The sequence below is a fragment of the Canis lupus genome, chromosome 7 (genome assembly GCF_048164855.1).
Source record: "Canis lupus baileyi chromosome 7, mCanLup2.hap1, whole genome shotgun sequence".
NCBI lineage: Eukaryota > Metazoa > Chordata > Mammalia > Carnivora > Canidae > Canis > Canis lupus.
This window is the reverse complement of record NC_132844.1, coordinates 33942718-33951665: the sequence shown is the minus strand read 5'-3', so window position 1 is coordinate 33951665 and position 8948 is coordinate 33942718.

Here is an 8948-nt window from a genome sequence, read left to right as displayed (position 1 = left end):
CAGGAATCTGTTAAGATGACTTCTATTTTTGACAAATAAAAGAAGGAAAGATGATAGTGATTTCTTGTCTGATCTCATAATGTTCATAGAACTCTTAGGTAAAGAAAATCTAAACCCAATAACGCTTTTGAAAGGCAACTAGACAATGTTTGTTTTTCTTTAATTATAAATTTGGGGTTTTGATTCAGGACTGATAATTTTGGGTTCATGCCTATGCTTCTCTTAAAAATCAGAGTGTCTCTTTTTCCAAAGATTATAGCAATTTACATGATGATCATGTATTGTAGATTTGACCTCTCTCTGAACCAAGAGACACAAACTGTTTAAAAGATTAAAATGTATCACTTAGATTTATTTAGTAAAACAAAAAAAGAAAGACTTTCTCATACTACTCAGCACCTGCTAAAAAGTTCAATACAGTTGTTGGCAGCAGGGAACTCTAATAAATGTTGAACATCTCAGAAGGCAAACCGTGAGCATATAATCCTTGCAACTATCCTGTAAAATGGTTATTATGGTCCCTACTTTGAGGAAACTGTGGTTCAGTAATAATAAATTGCTCAACATGGTAAATTGAACAGACCATAAGTAGTAAGGCTGTATTGCAATTCACATTTCTGTATCTCCAAAATCTGGATTTACTTACCAATGTTACTGGTTCCCCAGTATCCATATTTCTACCACTCAGGTTGAGAGAAAGAGACAGTAAAAATATAAGATTGCCAAACTCTTTCTTTACTGAGTGTGTCCATTAAAAATCAAACCAGCAATTTTCCTCTCTGATTATGTTGAAAAATTATAGAAAAACAACAGGGAGAAAAACAAAAGACAAAAACTCAAACTTCATTTTCTGTCAAAGAAAGAGATAAATATAATCTCATATAATCTGCAGATTCTAAATTAAATATAACTGCTGATATTAAGCTGAAAGAGAAGAGAAAAAAATGGAAAGACATGAGGATGAATACCAATAAAACTCAGAAAATACCAGTAAAAATTCACTTTCTGTAGATGGAAAGATTCACCTTGAAATAGTATATTGCCTGCTTGCCTACTTACAACAGATAAAAGGAACCAGGGTAAGCAGGACTATTGGCAGGAGCCCTTCTCCATGCTAATTAGCTCAGAGAAACAAAAATTAGAGAGCTCCATAGAAATCACATAGTTAAGCCAAGGCCATATTTGTTGTCTCTGTGTCCAAAACAAATGTAGTCTTCAGAGTGTAAAGCCTTAAAAAGTTCTCTAGCCCTTCCCTTAACACTAAAAATATGGTCCAAGAAATAAAACTCTAAAAGGCCATACACAAAAGAAATTCACAAACATGAAAATTTGTGAACATCTTTGATAGTAAAAATTGGAATACTTTATTCTAAGATCAGAGACAAGTCAAGGCTATATAATGTTGAAAAGGAGTATGGGATACCAATTCTGAAACCACTTGTATACTAAAGTTGAATAAATAAGTAAATATATTGCAGATGAGAGGCAAGATTCTCACTGATGAAGAAAGAAGTTACAAATAAGGAAAAGGAAAGCATAAGATAAACCCGTAGTGCTGGACTGGAGTCAGATATCAATATGAATAAATATTTAAATTATATTTTCTGATAAATAGATACAGAAATACAGATGTATTTTATACTTATTTACGTATTTATTCCCCAGTTTTATGGCACTGAAGGAGCAATGAGTCCTGCTCATACCCAAATCTCAATTTCTAACGCCTTTCTCCAATGAAAGGAATCAAAGTTCCTTAGAAAAGTATTTTTTTTAATGCATTCCTCTTTTTTTTTTTTTATTTAATTTTATTTACTCGTGAGAGATACAGAGCTAGAGAGAGGCAGAGACACAGGCAGAGGAAGAAGCAGGCTTCATGCAGGGAGCCCGACGTGGGACTCGATCCCGGGTCTCCAAGATTACGCCCTGGGCTGCAGGCGGCGCTAAACCGCTACACCACTGGGGCTGCCTGAAAAGTAGTTGATTCTAGGGCTGGAGTTAAGAATATGTAAGTTGAGCTAGGAGCATTTGTGCCCAAAAATAACAACAGTTGTTCTATAATCCAAGACCAAACTAAACATCTATGAGTCTATACTGTGTCAATCTATGAATAACCAAATGAATAAATAAAGGAATGAATCAATTAATGTAACATTTCTTCTTCACAGAAGCATTCCAATTAATAAATGTAGAAAGAATGAAAGAAATAGAAAATCATCATTATAAAATCATAGTAATAATCGTTGTAGAATTCACTGATGGAAGCTAAAATCAGTGTGCAAAGTTTAGGCAGAAACAGAATACTTGCACAATCTCAAGGTATCTTCCCCAAAATATTTAGTAATTACAAAGGAAAAAGTGATTTGCAATAGAGAATCCTAGAAGACCCCATTTAGTCAAATAATAAAGATAAACAACACTAGTAACACATATTGACATTATGTGTCCCCTGATGTTATGCCCTGAGAGGGGAACATGATCATATCACCTCTGTGGTATCCTTCAAAATGTATAGCCTCAAGCTAATCAAGAAAAAATATCAGACAAGCCCAAACTTAGAGACGTGCTATAAAATAACTGCCCAGTATTCTTCAAAGTGTCGATGTCATGAAAGACAAGGAAAGACTATGGATACAATGATGGGAGGAGATAATGAAAACATGATTGAATAAGAGGTGGGATTCTGTATGGATTCCTGAAACAAAATAATAATAATAATCATAATAATAACACAAAAATTTGTAAAATCTGAGTAAGTTCTGTGCTTTTAGTATATGACTGAGGATAATTTCTTAGTTTTAGTAAATGTTCTATGGCTATTTAACATGTTAAGATAAGTGCAAGCTGGTGAAGGATATACTGAAACTCTTTGTATTATATTTGTAAATCTTTTATTAGCCTAAAATTATCTTGAAATAAAAGATAAAGTGTAGAATTTAAAATAAAGTGAAACAAACTTATTCATTATCCAGATGCTGGTACAATCACCTGAGAGAAACAACACCAGTGAATTTAAAATGCAGCATATAATCAAGAACAACAGTGATAACATAACCACTTTAGCAATTATATTGTTAGTAGCGATATTGTAGTTGCTATTCTGAGATTGCTGCATGGGCAGTATCAGATAAAACAAATGAGAAATTATGTGATAATCTAATTCTATCAATCCCAGCATTCTTGAGAGCTAGGATTTCAGCATAGGAGAGCAAAGAGGAAGAGGTTAAGTAAAAAATCTGGTAGCCCTAAATTTAAATTAAAAGTGTTAGTATGAACTTGTGAGTATTTTATAGATATTCTTATATGCATAAAATACTTTATATTTATTATATTTATTGTATATATGTTTTTTATTTATTTTATATTATATTTTATATAATATATTTATTTCTATTTATGTCCACCGAAGTCTTTGGAAACAGTGACTATCCCAGAGCAAGGAGCACTCCTAGCACACAGATTGTGGACTTCAAATACTATTTTTTCAGTGAAAGGGATCAAAACTCCTTGGAGAAATGAGTGATTCCAGATCTGGGGGAGGAAATGCACAAGATACACTTAGAACACAGATATACCAGATAGCATAGATACCAGATAGCAAGATGAAACAATATGAATATCAATAAAAATAACAACATCAATGTCTTATAGCTGAGTAACTTCAGCAAAACACCACCCTGGGAGTGGCTTCCCATGCTACCCATGAGACAGATTCCCAAGCATGTTCTATGAGCTCAGTATCACAGTTACAGCTCTGCTATCCAGTGAGGGTTTTGTTTGTTTGTTTGTTTGTTTGTTTTATCCAGTGAGTTCTATGGCCAAGACCTAGATCTTGAGCGTGGGGGCTCTTCCTTAGGCACTCTATCTCAGCCCTAGAGGTAGTGACTGATTATTTTATTTACTCTTTCTATATTCTTTAGAGCTCTGTTTACTTCTTACTGTCCAATTCACTACTATTCCAATATCTTGTTGTACTTAGTAAGTTTGTATATTACTGTTCTACTGTTCAAATTACTGTGTAGTTTCTGTCTCCTGATTGGGCCCTGGGGAAAAAAAAAAGTAAAGTTGATATCAATGGAACCAGATTGATCATGAATAGATAACTGTTGAGCCTGGGTAATAGGCACATGTGAGTTTGTTATACACTTTTGTGCATATTCAAAATTCTCCATAGTAAAAAGATATCTAAAGGCAGCTTTAAAAGTTTTTCTTCAATGAAACATGGATATACATATTAAGTCATAGATAAAAAAAAAACTGAAGAGTTCTGCTCCAGTTTTGCCTGCCAAGTATGTTTGTGCTAAGAAAAGAAAAGAAAGGTTTACTTTTATGAACTTTTATATACCAGAATTACAAATAAAGTATGATAGCTCTAAATACCCACAGATAGTAAGTGAATTATTCAGGAACCCAGGAGGGAAAAAAAAAGAAAAAGACAGAAAACTGCCCACTCAAATTAAGGACATTCAAGCAAGGCTTAGTTGAGAAAACTACATAGGTGAGGGCACTGTAAAGATATTAACAGCAGAGCTGTTCCACCTCGGGATCCAAAAATATGAGAGTGAAGAGCTATGATTTGAACCCAGAGAGAAAAGTTCTATAGAGGAGGCTTCCTTGAAAGATCAAAGGCACACCAATCTGAAGCAACCCCACAGAAGGTCCCTGACTTCACTCTCCTCCCTTGTTTGGGTCTCCTGCTGAACATAACTGGAAGCCAGGAGGCCAGAGACCTGGTGATCTAGTCCACACAAGTCAGCAGACAGAGATGAGGGTGGAGAGTACATTTGGGGAGGTCAAAGAAAAGCTATGACACAAGGTACAAAGGTAGATAGTCAAAAAATACTAATAGTGAATAACACTGAGTTAGGAAAGGATGAGGGAGAGGAAGAATAAGAAACACTAGATATATCATTGTGCATAAAAGGAAACTAAGAGCTTAGTGTCCAAAGCAGTAGAAAATGAGGAATGTTGTGCAAATTTATAAAGACAATCACTAAAACAAAAATGTCATCCTTGTCAAGTATCACCAAGCAAAAGATATCGCCAAATGGTCTTCCAAGGATGTTGTAGCCCCCTAGACCTTACCTGCAGTGTATGAGGTCCTATTTTCCTGCAACCTTACAGAGTGTGCCATAAAACTTTTGAAACTCGCTAAACTAATAGGTAAAAAGTGGTATCTTACTGTAGCTGACCCCATTTTCTCTTTACTAATTTAGGATTCAAGCTATGTCACATACCAAATTTCTGTATGTTGTTGGATGTATTAGTGAACTTTCTGTTCCACTTCATTGCTCTATCTATTCATTTGCCAGCATCATCCTGTCATAATTATACAGGGCATTTACTATGTCTTCAGGTCTAGCATGGCAGTATAGTCTCCTCAGACTGTTTTTACTTTGGAGAATTTTTCAAGCTATTCCATTTTGTTTATTTTGCCATATTAACTAACTTGTCCGGTTAAAAAAAAAAAAGAAGCCTATTGAGATTTTGTTAACATTGTATTAAATTATAAAATAACTTTAAGAAAAACAACTTTTTTATAATGGTTATGTCTTGAGAACATTGTTACAGATGTACACAAATTTTCACTGCCGGGAATTTATCTTACTGATATGGTGCACATATAAGAAATGTAAGTACAAGACTATTCACTGTGATACTGTGAGAACATGCCATCAGGCAGCATAAACAAAGTCAAAAGCAAGTGATGTAATGAAAAAAATATGGACAGCTCCCAACACAAAGGGTTAAACTCCCCAATATACAGTGAGATTTCTATAAATAGCCAAGAAAAATTCCAATAACCCAATAGTAAAAAACCATGAAAGAGCAACTCCTCTTCGCACCAGCCTAAGGCAAATAAACAAATACATATAGTCCCTAAGGAACCCTTGTACACTGTTGGTGGAAGTATGAGCTGGTGCAGCCACTCTGGAGAACAGTATGGAGGTTCCTCAAAAAAGTTGGAAATAGAGCTACCCTACAACCTAGCATGTGCACTACTGAGTATTTACCCCAAAGATACAAATGAAGTGACCCACAGGGGTACCTGCACCCCAATGTTTATAGTAGCAATCTCTACAATAGCAAAACTGTGGAAAGAACCCAGATATCCTTTGACAGATGAATGGATAAAGAAGATATGGTATACATATATACAATGGAATACTATCCAGCCATCAGATGAAATCTTGCCATTTGCAATGGTGTGGATGGAACTAGAGGATATTATGCTAAGCAAAATAAGTCAAAGTAAAACAATTATTATATGATCTCATTCATATGTGGAACTTAAGAAACAAAACAGAACTATAGGGAAAGAGAGAAAAAAATAAAACAAGATGAAATCAGAGAGGGAGATAAATTGTAAGAGACTCTTAATCATAGGAAACAAACTGATGGTCTCTGGAGGAGAAGCGGGGGAGATGGGGTAACTAACTGGGTTGAGGGACATTAAGGAGAGATCATTAAGTTTCTCATGTTCTCATGTTCTGTTACTAAGATGAGCACTAGGTATAACATAAGACTATGAATCACTCACTGATCTCTACCTCTGAAACCAATTATACACTTTATGTTACTTAATTGATTTCAAATAAAAAAAAACAAATAGCCCCTAAAAAATGAGAAATTGCAAATTTACTTATCATAAGATAAATGCAATTTAAAACTACACTAAGTGAGACTATCAGAAACATTGTTTCTCATGTTCTATTACTAAAAGAAAAAAGAAGTATATAAAATAATCATTCCAAAGAAAATAAAGTACTCAAGTATAAATCTAACAAAATATGTACAGGACCATATGTTATAAATTACAAAATGCTGGTGATATCAAGATAAGAATGCCTAAATAAATTAAGGGATATACCATGTTTATGGATTAGAGAGTCAACATAGAAAAGATGTAATTCTCCCCATGTTGATCCATAGATTTAACACAATTCATATTGAAGTTGCAAGGTTATTTATAGATAGACAAGCTTATCCTAAAGTGTATATAGAAACACAAAAGACCTAGAATAGCTAAAACTATTTTGATAGAGAAGAATAAAGTGGGAGAAATTACTATACTCATACTAAATCTTAATATAAAGCTGTAATATTCAATATTTATTATAAAATATTAAGTATTCAAGGCTCACTGTAAAGATAAGTAGTATTCAAGCTATAGTACTATCAGATCAACATATATCAATGAACAAAATAGGGAACTCAGAAATCACCCCCATAAAATTATAGCCAGCTGATTTTCAATAAAGGCACACAAGTGATTCAATAGTGGAAGTATAGTTTTTCTTTTCATTTTTTAAAGATTCATTTATTGAGAGAGAGAGCACAAGTGTGAGGGGCAGAAGGAGAGGGAACAAGAATCTCAAGTAGACTCCATGCTAGCATAGAGCCCAACTCTGGGCTTGATCTCAAGATTCTGAGATCATGACCTGAGCTAAAACCAAGAAACTGATGCCTGACTATGTTACCCAGGTACCCTGAAGGATAGCCTTTTCAATAAATAATGCTTGGACATCAAAGGCAAAAAATTAAACCTTAACCTAAAACCCATACTTCAAGCAAAAATTAGCTCAAATTCAGTCACAGACTTAAATATAAAACATAGAACCATTAAACTTTTAGAAAAAAAATTATCAGAAGTGCTCAGGATCTAAGAAGAGAAGAATTTTTAGACTTGATACCAAAAATATAATCCATGAAAGAAAAATTGATAAATTGGACCTAGTTAAAATTAATGTTTACTGTGAAGACTCATATGAAAAGATTAAAAAGACCAGCTACAGATTGAAGAAAGTATTTGCAAGCTACATGTCAAATTCCTTACATCTAGAACATGTAAAGAATTCTTAATATTTAATTAAAAAAATCCAATTTTTAAATGGTTAAAAGAGATGAACAGGTATTTCACCAAAGATAAGATACAAATGGCAAATAATCACTGTTAACATCACCAGCCATTAGGGAAATTCAAATTAAACCACAATGAGGTATTAGTATATATCTATAGGAATAGCTCAAAGACAGAGTGGTAACACCAAATGCTGAAACTCACAGATTATAGTGGGCATGAAGAATGGTATGTCATTCTGGAAAACAGTTTGCTTCTCATAAACCAAATATTCACATGCTTTATGACCTAGCCATTTTACTCTTGGGTATTATCCCAGAGGAATGAAAACTTATGTCAACACTAAACTCTCTACACAAATATTCATAGCAGTTTTATTTACAATAACAAAATATTGGAAATAAGTCAAATGTCCTTTATAGTTTAATGGTTAAGCAAACCATGATACATCCTTATTGTGGAATACTATTCAACAATCAAAAGGTACTAATGATTAACACATGCAACGACTTGGATGGATCTGAAGGGGATTATTCTGAATTAAAAAGTCAATCTCAAGGGATCCCTGGGTGGCGCAGCGGTTTGGCGCCTGCCTTTGGCCCAGGGCGCGATCCTGGAGACCCGGGATCGAATCCCACATCGGTCTCCCGGTGCATGGAGCCTGCTTCTCCCTCTGCCTGTGTCTCTGCCTCATTCTCTCTCTCTCTCTCTCTGTGACTATCACAAAAAAAAAAAAAAAAAAAAAAGTCAATCTCAAAAGGTACGTACTGTATGTTTCATATATAACATTTTTAAATAACAAAAATTTAGAAAGGGAGAACAGATTAATGGTTGCCAGATTTCCCTAGTTTTATGTGTACACATGTAAAACTGGTAAAATCTAAATATGCTCTGTAGATCGTAGCAGTGCCAGTTTCTTGGTTTTGATATTATAGTGTTCCTATGCAACAGATTACCATCAGGAAAACTGAAAGAAGGGAACAGGATTTCCCTATACAACTTTTTGGCCCCTTTCTGTGCATTTATAATTATTTCAAAATTAAAGTTTAAAAAAAAAACAATGTGCAGAATTATGTGTATAATACGCTAT